Source organism: Herpailurus yagouaroundi, unplaced genomic scaffold (genome assembly GCF_014898765.1).
Source record: "Herpailurus yagouaroundi ecotype Mexico unplaced genomic scaffold, PumYag 162, whole genome shotgun sequence".
Taxonomy (NCBI): domain Eukaryota; kingdom Metazoa; phylum Chordata; class Mammalia; order Carnivora; family Felidae; genus Herpailurus; species Herpailurus yagouaroundi.
This window is the reverse complement of record NW_024412403.1, coordinates 13,595,789-13,615,011: the sequence shown is the minus strand read 5'-3', so window position 1 is coordinate 13,615,011 and position 19,223 is coordinate 13,595,789. Positions and strand designations below refer to the sequence as shown.

Below are 19,223 nucleotides of genomic sequence, written 5' to 3'. Positions count from 1 at the left end.
CGCCTGGGTGGCGCAGTCGGTTAAGCGTCCGACTTCAACCAGGTCACGATCTCACGATTCGTGAGTTCGAGCCCCACGTCGGGCTCTGGGCTGATGGCTCAGAGCCTGGAGCCTGTTTCCGATTCTGTGTCTACCTCTCTCTCTGCCCCTCGCCCGTTCATGCTCTGTCTCTCTCTGTCCCAAAAATAAATAAACGTTGAAAAAAACAAAATTTTTTAAAATAAAAAATAAAATAAAAGAAGACAACGGGTGATTATGGCAGCAGAGAGGATCTTGGAAAGCTTTCAAGAGATAACGGTGCCTGCACTGAACCTTAAAAAGTAAGCAAGAAGAGACCCGAAGGGGAGAAAATGCTACTCAGAAGTTTGGGGCCAACACTTTTTGAGCTTCTTACTGGGTGCCAAGCCCACTGGAAACATCTACAGGAATTAACTCATTTACTCCTCACAACAGCCCTAGCAGGTGGGTACTATTGTTATCCCCATTTGACAGATAAGAAAACTGAGGCATGGAGCAAGGTCATTCTGTGAATAAGTGGATAAGCAGACCATGCAAACCGAGCACTGCAACCACGACAGCCCTGCAGCTGCACATGTGGGAGCATGTTATGTTTGCGGACTTGTGAGTGGAGGTTGTAACGTGGACCACGTTGGCAGCCAGGAAGGTAGTTTAAATGCAAGAACTTCCAAGCAGAGTAACAAGGACAGTCGAGGACCACTGGAGCCCAGAGAGCCAGCTACGTACATCAAATTCAAAGTCACATCTGGCACTCTTCAATCCAGACTCAGCCACCCGGTTGGTAGCTGCCAATCTGTATCCACTTCGCGGTTGAGTCAGCAAGGCTGGGGCGAGCGAGAGGTGAGGCGGAAGGGGCAGAGCAGTGGGTACCTGAGTGGCTCCGTCAGTTAAGAGTCCAACTCTTGATTTCAGCTCAGGTCATAATCCCAGGGTTGTGGGATCAAGCCCCACATCAGGCTCCAAGCGGAGCGTGGAGCTTAAGATTCTCTCTCCCTCTCTCTCTCTCTGTCCCTCTCCCGCTTGCACGCACACATGCTCTCTCTCAAAATATAAACTTAAAGAAAGAAAAAAAAGAAGGGGCAGAGCAGGGCACATACGCCAGATCAAGAAGCTTGGTGCTTCACCCAATGAATACTGGGGAAAACTCAGACAGGTTATAAACCAGTACTGACGTGATTAGACGTGTTAAGACGGATGGCTGACCTCCATGGAGAAGATGCAGCGACAGGGAGGAGGCGGTGATATGCAGCCAGGAGAGAGGGTAAGTAGAGTGTATCAGTCAGCTGGAGCTGCTGTAACAAAGCAACACACACCAAATGATGTCAAAGACTGGAAATGTGGGTAATCTAAATCTAAAACAAATCTAAATCTAAATCTAAATCTAAAACAAAGATGTGGGCAGGGCTGTGCTCCAACTGGAGGCTCCAGGGAGGGCCCCTTCCCCATCTCATCCACCTTCTGGTGGCTCCTGCAATCACAGCTTGTAGACACATCATCTCAATTTCTGCCTGCATCACTCCAGCCCCCTCCCATCGTGTCATGTCTGAATCTGAATCATCAGGTTTCGGGCCCAGCTGACTCCCACATGACCTCTTCTTAATAAACTGCATCTATGGGGCGCCTGGGTGGCGCAGTGAGTTAAGCATCCGACTTCAGCCAGGTCACAATCTCGCAGTCCGTGAGTTCGAGCCCCGCGTCAGGCTCTGGGCTGACGGCTCGGAGCCTGGAGCCTGCTTCCGATTCTGTGTCTCCCTCTCTCTCTGCCCCTCCCCCGTTCATGCTCTGTCTCTCTCTGTCCCAAAAATAAATAAAACGTTGAAAAAAAAAATTTTTTTTAAAATAAATAAACTGCATCTGCCAAGACCCTGCTTCCAAGCCAGGTCACATCCTGAGGTCCTAGCAGACATGAGTAGTTTGGGGGACACCACCCAACTCACTACATAAGACCAGTGGCAGGGATAGTAGGACTGAATGGGGAGACGAAGGGACATTGTAGAGGAAGGTATAGAGAAGCAAGGATGGGATGCTGTCTTCCTGGAGAGTGCAAAAATCAGAATACACACCTTTACTTACATAAAGCGATACAGCGAGGATTCACAAGAGACCAAGAAAAGTAGTTACCTTCGTGTATACTTTATCAGAGCATCTATCGGAAACCACGGAAAGGCAGAAACGCAAAGCGTATCCAAAACACGGGATGAAAAATCATTATCCTTATTGATTACCACGATTATCAAGGGTGAAGCTCAAGCCGTGGTGTTACAAGTCAGGTCTGGGGCTGCCTTTCGGGGCGTTCTCACAGGAAGGGACCACAGGAAGGTTCTGAGTTCTTAGCAGGTTCTGGATCTGAGCGCCGCTTACACCGGTATGTCGTTTGTAAGAATCCATCCAATCAGATGCTTCCAATAATGCACGCTTTTCTGTATGTGTGTTGTGTTGCCATTTCACTAAATAAGCACGTATATACACAAATGTTGATGACCAGCTTCCTCTCTGCAAAACGCGGGTGAGATCCCCCCGCGTCTACAGCAAAGCTCTCCTCGCCGACAATATCGATAATTCTAAGGATGATGACACAGGATGCGGGTGCCATGCAAATGTAACGTCATGGGATTTCACGGAACAAAGTCCATGTGACACGCTCTAAGAGATCATCTTTTTTTCCCAAAAGAAACGTGCATATCACAACGTTTTGATTAGTGCTGCCTTTGTTTCGAGAGAGATTTGGCCTCCACTGTCACAGCCTGAAATTTTAGCCTTAAGCAGGAAGGGGGGAGGGGGTCCCGGAAAGATTTCTATGCTTTTCTTAACTGAAACGAAACACCAAAAATGGATTTTCCACAAGAAGTGACAGGGGGAGGAGGCTCGCGGCCTGCATACGTCGAACCCGGCACGGCCGCTCGAGGCAGCCACCTAGCAGGCCTCCCGGAATGGAAACACCAGATTTAAACAGGTGTCATAACAATAAAAGGGCCCATAAATGGGAAACCCAAAAGGCCTCGCAGAGCGGGACAGCTGGTGCGAGAGTGAGGGTTACAGACCTAAGTGGTCCCCAGACTTCCGGAGCCTGCTGAACGTCGCCTCACACACACTTAAACATCCATTTGCCTTCAGGAGCACACACACACCACATATATAAAACCTCTCAACAGGAAATTTCTGCCATTCTTAAACGGCCTTGCCTAAATAAAATACCTTTGACAGACTACTCCGAGCCATTGGATGTGTTAAACGAGAGGAGAAAAGAGAATGGGTTGGTTATTCCACAATAAACAGTCTGCTCGGGCGCATAGGGTCCTGTGGGCAGACTGGACTGCCCAGTAGAGGGGTATAAATGCGAAGGGGGTGGGTACTGTAGTGGCCTTGAAGGGGGGGGTGGGGGAATCGACAATCTCAGCCCCCCCAGAGCCACCCCGGTGCTGTCATCAGCTGATGAGCGTAGTTTTCGGGGATCCACAAAACCCACACCACATGGCTTTGCTCATGCCATCTGCTGGCTCGCTTCCCCACTTCCTCATCTGTAAAATGGGATAACAATACCCATCTGCAGAGATTTTTTTTTAATGATAAAGTGCAAAGATCCCAGAACAAAGAAAAGGATCTATAAAAGGTAGTCAGCATAGGGGCACCTGGGTGGCTCAGTCGGTTAAGCATCCGACTCTTGATTTCGGCTCAGGTCACCATCTCACGGTTCGTGAGTTCAAGCCCCTCATCGGGCTCCGCGCTGACAGCGGGAAGCCTGCTTGGGATTCTGTCTGCGTCTCTCTCTGTCCCTCACCGGCTTGCTCTCTATTTCTCTCTCAAAATAAATAAAAATAAAAAACTCCTGGGGTGCCTGAGTGGCTCAGTCAGTTATGTGTTCAACTCGATATTGGCTCAGGTCATGATCTCACGGTTTGTAAGATCAAGCCCCATGTCGGGTTCCACACCGAGTATGGAGTCTGCCTAGGATTCTCTTTCTCCCTCTCTCTCTACCCCTCCCCAACTAGAGCTGTCTCTCTCAAAATAAATAAACATTTTAAAAAGGAGAAAAAAAAGAAAGAAAGAAAAAACTTAAAGAGAAAAGGTAGCCAAGCATAATGGTCATAGTCATAAAAGTCATTTATATAATTAATTACTTACTTTAAAAAAAAAATGGCCACTCATTCTTTACCCAGAAGAGAGTATAAACTGAAGGACGGCCTTTGACCTGCAAGTCCCATTAATTCCCCCAGAAAAGCTCAATAAGGAAAGCACAGAAGGGGCCGCAGGAAGACACTGATGAAAAGGGGCAGGAAAGTGGGGACAAAACTACATTACCTTCCTGGACTAGTTTTCAAGGGCTGTCATAACAAAGCACCACAAACTGAGTGGCTTCAACAACAGAAATTTCTGTTCCCACAGTTCTGGAGGCCAGAAGTCCAAGATGGAGGCACTGGCAGGTGGGTCTCTTCCGAGGCCTCGCTCCTTGGCTGGCCGACGGCCGCCTTCCCACTCCACCCTCGCGTGGTCTTCCCTCTGCGCTCAAGCATCGTGGCGCCTCCTTGCGTACCCACATTCCCTCTTCTTCGTAAGGACTCGACTCATACTGGATTAGGTCCACCGTAATAATAGCCTCATTCTAACTTAGTCACCTCCTTAAAAACCTGGTCTCCAAATTCAGTCAAATTCTAAGGCACAGGGCTTAGGACTTCAACATGAATTGCCGGGGGCGGGGGGGGGGGGGGGGGGCAAACAATTCAGCCCATTTGACTTGTCTACACTGAAATTTGCCCATGTTGAATCGGGTGTTCACAGAACAAAAGCATCCACGCGCTACAAAGGACAGATGAAGGCGCACTGGAGTGAGATGGGGGAGGCATGAGAGCCGACAGTAAGTGGTTACAGGTTGGGGGGTTGACTTACTCCCCCGACCCGGGACAGCGGGGGGCACGTGGGGGGCAGAAGAATGGCCATCACTGGAAGTTTCAGGGAGGCAACCTCCATTCCCTGCAGTAAACAACTTTGTAACAATTCACTTGCTCAGCCAAGCTCAAGGCTGTCCAGGCTCTTTTGATGGACTTTTGTGCCTTCCTTTGGGGCTTAACAAAGGCCAGCCCACCTTGTATCCATGTCACCCCTACAACCTGGGAGCACACACTGCTCCAACATCACTCCACAGAGGGATCAGATAGGGTCAGCCTCAGAGAGGGAAGTGGCTTGACCAAGGTCAACTAGCTAATCGGGAGTCGGCACAGGAGATGGAACCCGGACTCTCTGATGCAGGGTGTCTGTTCCTCCCTTGGCTCTGTAACAGAAACCACAACAAAGGCTCAGGTAACATTCTTCAGCCACGGTGTCACAGACAAGATTCGTGGGTTGGAGAGCCTTATCAATCCTTCCGACTCTAAAATCCCAAACCAGAGGCAACCATAGCAGAAGGCCAGGAAATAGCAGGGAGAGACTCTCAAAGGTGACGTCAGCTTCCTCAAAGCCAACCGCAATCCAACTGTATGACATTCTAGATAAGGCTAAACTATGGAGACAGTAAAAGATCAGTGGTTACCAGGGGCAAAGGAGGAGGGAGAAACGTATAGACAGAGCACAGAGGATTTTTAGGGCAGTGGAACTATTTTGTACGATATTTTAATGGGAGATACACATCATTGGACATGTTTGGACACATTTGTCCAAACCCAGAATCTACAACACCAAGAGTGAACTTGAATATGAACTATGGACTCTGGGTAACAATCATGCATCAATGTAGGGTCATCAAATGTAACAAATGTACACTCCAGGGGGGATGTTGATAACAAGGGAGACTGTGTATGTGTGGGGACAGGAGGGATACAGAAACTCTCTCTGAACTTTCTGCTCAATTTTAATGTGAACCTAAAACTGCTCTAAAACATAATAAACTCTAGGGGTGCCTGAGTGGCTCAGTTGGTGGAGCGTCTGATTTCAGCTCACATCATGGTCTCCCCGGTTCGTGAGTTAGAGCCCTGCAGTGGGCTCTGTGCTGACAGCTCGGGGCCCGGAGCCTGCTTCAGATTCTGTGTCTCCCCCCTCTCTGCCCCTCCCCACTCATGCCTCCTCTCTCAAAATAAATAAACTTTAAAAAAATAAAAATAAACAAAGTCAATAAACGAACAACAAAACCCAGCCAACAACAGGTCACCTACAGCCATTTCGCCAGCTGGTGCATCAGAACTCTTAGGGATGCCTCCCATTCCCCTTTTACACTTTTGGTTCATCAAATCAGATGCAGGATGCTGGAAGCTAGAAAGACCTTCAGGAATGACTGGCTTCAACCTCAACGTCTCACAGATGAGGAATCCAAAGGAAGTTGTTCCTTGTTTTATTCCATTGATTTGTTTTGTTACGGGGTACGTTAAGGAATTAAAAGACAAGCCAATGACAGTGTTTTCTAAAACTTTAAAACAATGTTCAAACAATAAACCCAAAAACTTCAGTCTACCTGAAAGCAAAGAAAGAGAGAGAGATTCAATTAAGAGTAACAAAATAGGAGCGCCTGGGTGGCTCAGTTTGGCATCTGACTTCAGCTCAGGCCATGATCTCACAGTTGGTGAGTTTGAGCCCCGCGTCGGGCTCTGTGCTGACAGCTCAGAGCCTGGAGCCTGCTTCCGATTCTGTGTCTCCTTCTCTCTCTGCCCCTCCCCCGCTCACACTCTGTCTCTGTCTCTCAAAAAATAAATAAATGTTAAAAAAAATTAAAAACAAAAAAACAAAAAAACAGCAACAGAATAAATGATTAAGACCCAGCGCTGTGGTGAGACTCATCTAGATGAACAGATCAAGACTTCTGGAAGGCAGTTTGGCAATGCAAATTAACAGCCTTTTTTTTTTAATGCCATATTTAATACAGATACCACATCCTGGGAATTTATCCTGAAAAAAATAAGTTTTAAAAAAGAAAGAAAAAAAGGCAATACAGACATAAAGAACGTCAAAAAAAAAATTTTTTTTTAGCGGCAAAAAAAAAAAAAAAAAGCCCACAAGATAAATATTCAAGTATACAAGAATGGTTAAGTAAATGATCGCTGGAATGTGCGATCGTCATAAATGACAAGTTGGGGGCCAATGCAGCCAGAATGCACCTGTTGACACTGCGATGTTACGTGAAAAGAAACAAAACACAAAGCTGTATCTATGCAGGAGTTACAAATATGTTGAAAGGACATGACAATTAATTACGGATAAGAAGGAACAGAGAAACCCAAAAGCAATCAACATGTTCCTACAGTAGGAATGTGGGAGAATGCCCCCTTTTAAATGCACTTGATTGTTCTTAATAATCCTGCAGTAAAGAAAACTCCATTTTAAAGACGAAGCTGATATGTTTGCAACTCAAAGTCCCATTTAGAAGCTGCATGTTTGCTCAGGTCTGCCTGCAGCCCCTGCCCAGTAAAGCAGTTTGAGAATACCAAAGCAGAGGCCTGGACCCTTATCAGAACTCGATCCGCAGCGTGTTCCCTTTCCCTGGAACCAGCCGCCTGCCTCTGTCCCTCAGTGGATATTTGCAATGAGCGCTGTGCCCTCAACCCTACACCCACCACGTGCCGCGAACCACACTCCAAGGCACCCCCTCCATGAACATCCCCTTTCCACTCTGTGTCCCTCTCTGCTTGGCCTGTTGGGTAGTCCTACCTCCAGGCAAAAGTGGATTCTCCTAAGACCACACACCTCAGCCCCTCACTGTTTTCCCTGCTCCTATCCCTCACCACCCCTCAGAACTTCCATGATCTTCTACGCATACTTTCAGCATCCAGACACAAATTCTTCCCCATCCATCCGCAGGCTCGGTCCTTGGCGACCCGTCCCCAAGCCTCGGCGACCCTTAACTAAGCCCAGGTCCCAAAGAGCTCACCTTGGAATCAAAGGCATATTGGCACGATGGACTTAGATTCTTTTGTTTGCGTGTCTCCTAGTTTCTCTTTCTCTTCTGGTTCCAAACTGCGTACCTGGCTGCTTGCTCACTGCTGTGGACTGAATGTCTGTGTCCTCCAAAATTTCAGGTGGTGAAGCCCTCATCACTAGTGGGATGGTGTTTGGAGGCTGGGTCTTTGAGAGATGGGTTTTGGTAAGATCACGAGGGTAGAGCCCCTTGATGGAACTGATTAAAAAGAAGAAGAAAAGAAAAGAAACGGGATCTCTGAATGTGCATGCACCGAGAAAGGCCACAGTATAAGATGAAGGCGACAGAACCAGGAGAAGAGCCCACGCTGAGAATCCAACCAGGAGGTCACCCTGATCTCAGGACTTCCAGTCTCTACACCGCCAGAAATAAAAGTCTGCTGTCTGGCCCACCCAGCCTATGACATTTCCTTAGGTAGCAGCCTCGATGTGGACACAAACCCACCCACCCTTCCCCTCAGAGTGCATGCTGCCTCATTCATTTTGACTCCTGTGACAGCATCAGACTCATCCTGGCCAAAGACTGCTCACCGGCAACTAAGACACCTCCCTCTTGCCAGCGGGTCCTGGCAGAATTTGCCTGTGTGTCTCTAGTCTCTCCTGAGTACAGCCCTTTCTTGCTTTGGGCTTATCTCTTAGCTGTCCTCCAAAGACTGCCCTCTTGGCAATGACCCACGCACCATGCGTACAGACTGACTGCTGATGTCGTAAATCAGGGCAAACACAGATCAAGCTTCTGTGTGGTGAAGCTGTGGGAAAGCAAGATCAATTCAAAGAGTTTGGACTCCAAGAAGAGTTCACTGAGACACAAGAAGAGGTAGATGGGAAAAGCAAAAATGGGAATAATCCTGGGGCGCCTGGGTGGCTCAGTCAGTTAAGCGTCTGACTTCAGCTCAGGTCAGGATCTCACAGCTTGTGAGTTCAAGCCCCACATAGGGCTCGGTGCTGACAGCTCAGGGCCTGAAGCCTGCTTCAGATTCCTTGTCTCCCTCTCTCTGCCCTTCTCTGTCTCTCTCTTACTCTCTCTTTCTTTCTTTCTCTCAAAAATAAATAGTCCAGATCTAGAGACCATGTGAGCAAAAAACAAAAAGGAAGGGAAGGAAGGAACGTAGAAAACAGGATACAACCCAAAGCAAAAGGGATTTCTGTTTCACTGGCTCAAAGTATTTGAGAAAAGAGTCCTGAGAGATGAAATGCAGAATGCAGGGCTGGGACCAAAGGGCCTTTGAAAGTTTAAACTCATGGTGACATACGGGTATCGGCCTGGCTCTATCTGTACAGCAAGTGACTCTTGATTTTCGGGTCATGAGTTCAAGCCCCACGTTGGGCATAGAACCTACTTAAAAAGAAACAAAACAGGGGCATCTACACGGCTCAGTTGGTTAAGCATCCGACTTTGGCTCAGGTCATGATCTCGTAGTTTGTGGGTTCGAGCCTCGCGTGGGGCTCCGTGCTGACTGCTCACAGCCTGGAGCCTGCTTTAGATTCTATGTCTCCCTCTCTCTCTGCTCCTCCCCTGCTTGCACTCTGTCTCACTCTCTCAAAAATAAACATTAAAAAAATAATTTAAAAAATAAAAATTAAAAAATTAAAAAGACAAAAGCAAAAAGCCACAATAAAAAAAATAGTAATAAATTCATGATGACATTATCAGCTTTAGGAAAATCTAATCTCCTAGCAGTAAGTACACATCCACATTGCAGGTCCCTACCTGCTTTAAACAGGCCATGTAATGGAGTGGTGCTTAGACACTCTTGTGGGTTAAAATGTGTCCCCCCCAAAAAAGGACATGTCTAGCACCTATGAATAAGACCTTATTTGGAAATCGAGTCTTTGCAGATGTAACCAAGTTTAGGTCATAAAGGATGAGGATGGGCCCTACACCCGATAGCTGGTGTCTTTATAAGAGAGAGAAGGAGATTTTTTTTTAAATTTAAATCCAAGGTAGTTAACATACAGCTACATACAGTTATACATATACAACTAACATATACATATACAGTTACATATACATATACAGTTAACATACAGTAATAATGATTTCAGGTGTAGAATTTAGTGATTCATCACGTACATATAACCAGTGCTCATCCCAACAAGTGCCCTCCTTAATGCCCATCACCCATTTGGCCCATCCCTTCACCCAAACCCTCCAGCAAACCCTTAGTTTGTTCTCTGTATTTAAGAGTCTCTTATGGTTGGCCTCCTTCAAGAGAGGAGATTCAGAGACAGACACACAGCCACAAGAGACAACTGCCATGTGAAGAAGGAGGCTGAGGCTGGGAGTGATACTGTCACAAGCCCAGGAAGACCTGGGGGCCAGCAGACGCTGGAAGAAGCAAGACCCCCCCTCCCTAAGAACCTTCGGAGGGAGCATAGCCCTGCCAACACCTTGACTTTGGACTTCTAGCAACCCGACTATGAGAATAAATTTCTATTGTCTTAAGACATCCAGTTTGAAGTATCTTTTGCAACAGCCTTAAAAAACTAACACAGACATGAATTAAACTTGACCTGAAAATCATCCATTCTTTGGGACCTCCAGAGAAGATGGGCTAGATCACGAGCAAGGAAGCAATCCTAGGGAAAAACCGAGGTCAAGAGGCACAACCATGTTTGGAACTATGGGTGTAAGACCACTGTCTCTGGGGAAAGGATTCTAAAGAAAGGGACACAGTCAACACTGGAAGGTCAGCAACTTTCTAATGACTGGGGGTCTGGGTTCAATCTTTGCCTGAAAGGATCCATCAACAATGGGGCTAATCCTTCCATTGATATTTAATCACTGGGCTACTTGGCTGCCCCACAGGCTTTCTCATCTTTGCTCACTCAGGCCAGAATACACATATTCTTTATTGTTCCCATTGTCCTCATCGAGGAGAGGAGCACTTTGCTATTAATCCCCATGTGTAAGTGGATTATGGAACAAGAAAATATGACTTGGAAGATTAAGTTTCTACTATCCACCGCCAACCCAAAGATGAATGTGTATTTAATTAATGCAATTTGCTGATCAGAAAAGGAACCCCTCCTCACTGCAAAATCTTTCTAAGTTAGAGAAAACTATGCATAAGAAAGTAAGAATCACCCTTAATCTCAATACTGAAAGATATTTATTGTTGGGATTTTGGCTACACAGCATTTACTATTGGCGCCTGATGTAACTAAGAGAAATACTTTACAATTAAAGGGAAAAAAAGGCATTGATGAGATATTTGGGAAGAATCACTGAGACAGACCAAAAAAATAAAAGGCAGGGGGAGGCGGGGGAAGCCCACAGACTGTCTGGGGAAAATGCAAAAGGCTGAAGCCAGGTAATCAAAAGCCATTAGCCACTTCAACACTTGCTAGATGTCAGAGATTTCATTCAAATTAAAGGGGGAAATTCAAAGATCTGACTCAGACAGGCTGCTGCAATACTCACGGTATTAAACCATCCAACCTGACTCATGTCCTAATTAAGCTCTCCAGTTCTAAATTCCAGAAAGTAACTTTTCCAAATGGAAAAACTGTACTTTTAATATTTCCTTGCGAGCTTTTCATTTTCCCCCAAATCATGTATGGTTTTCTAGCAACCATAACATAGCAACCAGGACCATATTAAGACACACTCCTGGAATGAGTGTCCCCAAACCCCTGTAACTCAGCGGTCGTGGCTGCGGGCTGGGCCCCAGAATGTTAGGGGAGCTGGCTCTCTCTGCACCCCTAATAAAGTCCAAGCACTGTAAACTGCTAGATGCTAGTTGCTAGGAGGCCCATAAATTCACTTTTCCTGACTTGGATGGGATTCAGAACTGCTGCATCACAGGCTGCGAAGACAGAGATGACCACAATTAAAATTCAGAGGCTGTCCGTGAGGGATAATGTTAGCCCTTCTCTCTCTAATAAGCTGTGAACTGGTTCTGGTGTAAAGAATGGGCCATTAACTTAGATCTCTAAGGTCTTTGGCAAGAAGAACTCCAAGATCCTAATACCAACCTGCAACAGTCATAAATATGCTCATCTTATTTTAACCCCATTTTCTCGAAGAGAGAGAAGGCCATTTGGGTATTCTTACTCGAAGCAAGTTGAAACCCCACAACAGGCTCCCACAAACCTTTCTCTTTAAGGCAACTTGGTGGTAAGCAGTCACAGGCCGATTGAATCCCCAAATAAAAGCATTAACTGTCAGGAGGGGGACGGGGAAGGGGGAAGGAAAAACAAAACAAAACAGAGATTGAACATTTTAAGTCAATATTAGGAGGTTTTAGTTGTTTTAGGTTGCGGTGAAATGTTAAGGTTCAATTGATATTTATAGATTGAAATGATAATTTCTAATCAGAGATATCAAGATGAGATAATTATTCTTACATTCAAAAAAATTTTCTAAAATGTCACAGTGCATCTCGCACTGTCTTTTTTTTCTAAAAATGTCTGACGCTCCATGGACTGCTTAAGAGGTATGACATTCTAATGATCAGACTACAAATACTTGTCCTCACATAACACTGACCGCAGCAGAGTTGAGGGCTAAGGATGAGCCTTTCACGGTATGTTAACAGCAATATTCTGAAGTCATTAAATGGATGATCTTGCCCAAGCACTGAGGGGCCCAAAACCCCTGAAATGATCTATTTTTTAAAAAAACTTTCTATCCTAAAAAAGATACTTCATATATTCCAGCTAAAATAATAACCAAAATAATTTGATGCCTCAGATGATTCATTATTAATCTGACAGCTCACTTCCAAATACCTAAAAAACATCAGCTCCTGTTGTAAGTGAAGAAATTTACATATGCGTTCTCTAATGGTATTTGTGTCTTTTGAATGCAGGGTTTCTGGGGGGCGCCTGGGTGGCTCAGTCGGTTGAGCCTCCGACTTCGGCTCAGGTCATGATCTCACAGCTTATGAGTTCAAGGCCCCTGTCGGGCTCTGTGCTGACAGCTCGGAGCCTGGAGCCTGCTTCGGATTCTGTGTCTCACTTCTCTCTCTGTCCCTCCCCCACTTTTGTCCTGTCTCTATAAAAAATAAATAAATGTAAAGAAAAAAAAAGTTCGAATGCAGGGTTTCTCAACCTCAGCACTACTGACCATGGACCAGATAATTCTTTGTTGTAGGGGACTGTCCTATGCATCACAGAATGTCAACATCGCTGGCCTCTAGATGCCTGATATCTCCTTATATCTAGATAGATACCAGTATAACCTCCCCAATGTGACAACCAAAAATATTTCCAGATGATACCAAATGTCCCCTGGCAAGCAAAACTGCCCTCTGTTAAGAACTTCTGTCCTCACCTAACACAACAAAAATATCACCCAGCAGAAATGTAATGCCCAAAAGCTGATACCCAAAGACACCTCACTTTCAAATTACTTTGCAAATATTTCCTGCATGTGCCTTTGGTAAATAAGTAAAATAACTGAATCATATGCACTGAGTTTTTGAAGTAAACAGGCTATTTTTCTTTTTTTTTTAATGTCAAATCACAAGGAGCCAAGAATACTCAATGAAGAAAAGACAGTCTCTTCAATAAATGGTGCTGGGAAAACTGGATATTCACATATAAAAGAACAAAACTTGACCCCTACCTTACACCTCTCAAAACTTAAACTGAAATGTATTAAGTACCTAAATGTAAGACCCAAAGCCATGAAACTCCTAGAAGAAAACACAGGAAGAAAGCTCCCTGACATGAGCCTTGGTAATGATTTTTTGGAAATCATGTCTAAAAACACAAGCAAAAGGGGTGGCTGGCTGGCTCAGTCAGGAGAGCATCTTACTTTTGATCCTGGGATCATGAGTTCAAGCCCCATGTTGGGCATGGAGCCTACTTAAGTAATAATAATGATAATAATAAATAAAAATAAAAACACAAGCAATAAAATCAAAAACAAGTGGGCTTACATCAAACTTGAAACCTACCTACCGAAAGAAACCAACAAAGTGAAAAGACAACCTACAAAAGAGGAAAAAGTATTTGCAAGCCATTTATCCGATAAGAGGTGAGTATCAAAAACATAAAGAACTCCTACAACTCAATAGCAAAAAGCTAAATAACCCAATTTAAAAATGGGCAAAGGACCTGAATAGACATTTCTCCAAAGAAGATACATGAATGGCCAACAGGCACATGAAATGATGTTCAATACAGTCATCATTAGGGAAACGAAAATCAAAACCAGAGTGAGGTATCACTTCACATGGGTCAGAATGGCCATCATCAAAAAGACAACAGCAGGGCACCTGGGTGGCTCCATCCATTGAGAATCTGACTCTTATTTCAGCTCAGGTCATGAGTCATTTTGGCTCGGTGCGTTAGTTCTAGCCCTGCATCAGGTTCCACACTAACAATGCTCAGTACAGAGCCTGCCTGGGATTCTCTCTTTCTCTCTCTCTCTCTCTGCCCCTCCAGCACCTCACCCCTTAAAAAAAAAAAAAAAAAAAAAAAGACAAGAGAGAACAAATGGTGGCCAAGATGTGGGGAAACTGGAATCTTCACACGTTGCTGATAGAAATGTAAAATGGTGCAACCACTTTGAAAACAATCTGTCAGCTCCTCAGAAAATTAAACATAGAATTACCATATGACCTTAGTGATTCCACTCCTAGGTGTTTACCAAAAAAAATTCTTAAATGAGTATCCAAACACATATTTGTTACACTGGTGCTCAGAGCAGTAACTATCCACAATAGCCAAAAGGTGGGCTCGATCCCAATGTCCATCAGTTGATGAATGAATAAATGAAATGCAGCATTATCCATATAGTAAAATATTACTAAGCAATAAAAAGGGATTCTGACACATGCTGCAACACAGATGACCCTTGAAAGCATGATGCTAAGCAAAAGAACGTGGACACACAAGGTCACATTTTATATATAATTCCATTTACAGGTAATGCCCAGAACAGGCAAATCTACAGACAGAGATCCGTAGTCACCAGAGGTGAGAGGGAGGCATGGGGAGAGGAAGTGCATAATAATGAGCACAGGGTTCCTTTTAGGGGTGATGAAAATGTTCTAGAATTGATTATGGGGATAGCTGCACAACTCTATAAATATACCAAAAACCACGGAATTGTACACTTTAAGGAACTAAATTGTATGGCATGTACATTACATGTTAATAAAGCTGTTATAAAACAAAAGCAACCTAGGGGCACCTGGAGGGCTCAGTTGGTACAGCATGTGACTCTCAATCGCAGTGTCGTAAGTTCGAGCCCCGTGTCAGGTGTAGAGATTACTTAAAAATAAAATCTTAACAATATCCAAATTATGGAAAGAGTCTAAATGTCCATCAACTGATAAATGGATAAATAAGATGTGGTATATATACAAAATGAAATATTACTTGGCAATGAGAAAGAATGAAATCATGCCATTTGCAGCAACGTGGATGGAACTGGAAGGTATAATGAATGCTAAGTGAAATAAGTCAGTCAGAGAAGGACAAACACCATATGTTTTCACGTATACGTGGATGTTGAGAAACTTAACAGAAGAGCATGAGGGAGGGGAAGGGGAAAAAAGTTACAGAGAGGGAGGGAGGCAAACCATAAGAGACTCTTAAATACAGAAAACAAACTGAGGGTTAAGGGGGGTGTGGGAGAGAGGAGAAAATGGGTGATGGGCACTGAGGAGGGCACTAGTTGGGATGAGCACTGGGTGTTGTATGTAAGCAATGAACCATGGGAATCTACCCCCAAAAGCAAGAGCACCCTGTCTACACTGTGTGTTAGCCAACTTGACAATAAATTATATTTAAATAATAATAAAATCTTACCAAAAAAAAAAGGCAATCTATAGACAAGGCATAGAAGACGTAATCATGCTTACAGAACACAGTCTTAAAACCCTGGTGGTGACAGAAGCTGGGGATATAAGGTGGAGAGGGGAGAGCTGAGAGGAAAGACAGATCCAGACACCGATATTCTTATTTGACAAAGGGGAGGTCAAATGTCACAGTCTTCGGTTGACGAAACTAAATGAGAGGTCTATGTAAGTAACAAAGAATGAAGACTAATCAATATAAGAACTATAAATATCAGCAGCAAAAATCTGGAGAAGGAAGGAGGTGAGAAATAAGCAGCCTAATTGTCCTTCATCATAACAGGAAGCCGATAAATAAAAATAGTATAAGCATATTATTTAGAGATACAAAGACAACCACCAGAAGAACAAAAAACAAAAATGAACAAAAGTGATCATTTCAGGAGAGTACAGAGTGGGCGGGAATAGAAAAGGCATGGGAACAAAAACACGTTTCACGTAAGCTTGTCTGCTACGAGTTTGTTAATGCTATATGGAATTATTATTACTTCACACCCTGTTTTTAGAAAGAAATCAAACTTGGCATTACTTGAGATTAGGAATATGGATGAAATAAGAATATACCTTGATGGCAGGAAAAATATTAAACCGGATCATCACCACTGAGTAAAACTGTGATTGAAATCTAACCAAGCAGCAGTCTCTGTTTCGCTGTCCTGCCTTCCCCTCCTTGCGGTGTATCCAGTAAACTTCTATCCCCTTTAAAAATAAATAAGTAAATATATTTGAGCAAAATAAGCAAATATATTTGAGCAAAATTGACTCAAGTTTTACAGCCAGAGACTGCATCCATATTAAGGCAAACCTGGAAATGTATGTTAGATCTTTAAGGGACCAAGAAACATGCACAAAGCCTCTACTCTCTGCATGGCAGACAGACGGTTAAGAATCCTCACGCGGGTCAGGGCACAGGTGGCAAGAATATTCAAAAGACCTAAGATCACTGTGGGATCCAAAGGGCATTTCAGATGAAAGAAAGTGCACATGGCATTCTCTCCCTCACAACGGACCCCTGTTTAAACGCACATTAAAAATGAAAGGGCGAGGGGCACCTGGGTGGCTCAGACAGTTAAGCATCCCATCTTGACGTGGGTTCGAGCCCCACACTGGGCTCTGTGCTGACAGCTCAGAGCCTGGATCCTGCATCGGATTCTGTGTCTCCCTCTCTCTCTCTCTCTCTGCCCCTCCCCACTCACACTCTCTCTCAAAAATAAATAAACATTAAAAAAAAAACCCACGAAAGGGGGAAGGTGAACAGTGCTCAGCACCAAAACCCAGCAGAATTTGCCACCGGGGAAGTACCACACTCAGTTATTTAAAACCTCATCACAGTTACAACTTTGACACCTGGGACATGATTCTGCACAGCTAAACTAGGATGCTTCTGAGGGTGACCAATGGCTACGCTAGGCAGTGGGCACGAAGGAGTGTCCCAGAGCGCTTGGGGCCTCACAGGCATGGAAAGGGGCTCCGCGGGGACCATAACCTAGGGGCCCCTCCAAGTCCTCGCCATCGCTGTGCCATGGAAAGACATAGAGATGCACATTTTGCAAAAAAAAAAAAAAAAAAAAAAAGGCAAACACTAACACATTGCCTCGGTTTGGGTCAGGCTCCTTTTAAGTCCAAAAAACCCAAAATCCACATACAGAGCTCACAGCAGAGTGATCCCACAGCTCTGGGCCTCTCAAACACTGCCCAAAAGGCAAGTCGCCCCGGCTAAATGAGTTCCAGAGGCTCCCAGAGCTTCCTGCTGGAAATCTTCATTTGGCCACAATTCAGCCAATGCTCTCCACCCAGCCCAGGTGATGAGGCTGTGTCAGATGAGATCGTGTTCCGGGGACAGGGGATAAGGGACATGAAGAAGCCCTGAGATGGTGAGGCTTTGGGCTGGAATCCTAAAGATGTGGGAGGCCTCCACGGTGGCAAGGGGAGGCAAGGCAGACCCCCCTCCCTCAGGGCCCCTCAGACTCAACCTGAGGCAGACATCAGGCCCGCCCCACCCCCTCTTCTGAAGGGCAAAGGGTAGAAAATCCCATGGACCCCATTTCCGTGGTGGACAATTCCACAGGGAGAATTCCCAGACCCATTCGCAGACCCTAACCTCCCCCTCCCCCAGGGTTGACCTGGGGGCTTATCCAGGGCCATTATCACCTCTGCAGAGGGCAGAGGAAACTAGAAACAGGCACCAGAATTGATCTATATTTACAAGGTTAGCAGCTCCCAGTGGAGCAGGAGGAAGAGGAAGAGAGGGGGAGGGCGGGTGGGCAGACAGAAGCGCTCGGGGCTGGAGGCAGCCATTGCAAAGACAGGTTCCTTCTGCAGGATTTCCTGTCTCCTCCGTGGGCACAGAGAACAGTCGTTGGGGTTTTTAAGGAAAAGCAACTGAACTTCCAGAACCTAATCACTCATCCCCTCCCCCCACCCATCCCAAGCCAAGCTGGGGCACCCAGATCCACAGTCTTCCAACCACTTAATTCCTCACACATCTGTATACTGATCTGCAGGTCTTTATATAAAATCATGTTGGGGCGCCTGGGTGGCGCAGTCGGTTAAGCGTCCGACTTCAGCCAGGTCACGATCTCGCGGTCCGGGAGTTCGAGCCCCGCATCGGGCTCTGGGCTGGTGGCTCAGAGCCTGGAGCCTGTTTCCGATTCTGTGTCTCCCTCTCTCTCTCTGCCCCTCCCCCGTTCATGCTCTGTCTCTCTCTGTCCCAAAAATAAATAAACGTTGAAAAAAAAAAATTTAAAAAAAAAAAAAATCATGTTCTTTGGGGGGCAGATGATGTAGTTAAATAATACAAGAGGCTTTTTTAAAAACCCTTCTCCTTCATAAAGTCAAAGCGGCCCCGGCCAGAAAAACATGCAATATCTTTCATATCATACTTTGGTTTTCCCAGGGGTCTGCAAAACGCTAGGACCCCCATTCCCCCAACTACACCCAAGTGTCCCTTTATGAAAAGAAACTTTGTGACAGCACTAAAACTCAAAGGGCCTTGGCCCATTCTGCAACTGAGGATGCACTCAGCTGAAAGAACCTTCCTCCCACAGAGCTGTTCCCTGAGTCATCACTCTGTTAAACGTCCTTTGAAGACACACAATTGACCAGCTCTCAGATCATGGCAGTATTGTGCACCCCCACCCCCCAACACTTTTGCTATCATTTCAAGGAACTGAGACCCTTGCAGATGAATGCAAGCCTCTGAGCTCAGGCTCAGTCCACGAGGAAGGAACCTCTTCACCTAGCAAAAGAGCTCCAAGGTCTTCTAGAAGAATCTCACAAGAACACAGGAGGAATCTTCGCATAACCACAGTCTAGACCTTTATGAATTTCTTAACGAGGTCCCTGGAGACCCAGAACAGTGAAAGTCTTATGCTGGAGGGATGTGGAGGAAGGTACAGGAGATTGGGAAGGGGATAGAAGGGAAAAACCCACCTAACTAGTAATATCTGGTACCTTTCACACTAGACCATTGTTTTCAAAACATTCTGTTCCTGG

The 19,223-nt window shown here is 45.3% G+C and overlaps 1 protein-coding gene across 1 annotated transcript in view; it reads right to left on the bottom strand.

Annotated features, from left to right (window-relative positions):
- TIAM1 (TIAM Rac1 associated GEF 1) overlaps nt 1–19,223 on the bottom strand; it is a 395,754-nt gene that overhangs the window by 372,059 nt on the left and 4,472 nt on the right. Inside the window, exon 2 of the mRNA XM_040484060.1 lies at nt 7,868–8,113. The gene's annotated coding sequence lies outside the window, so the exon portion shown is untranslated. The remainder of the gene's footprint in view (nt 1–7,867; nt 8,114–19,223) is intronic.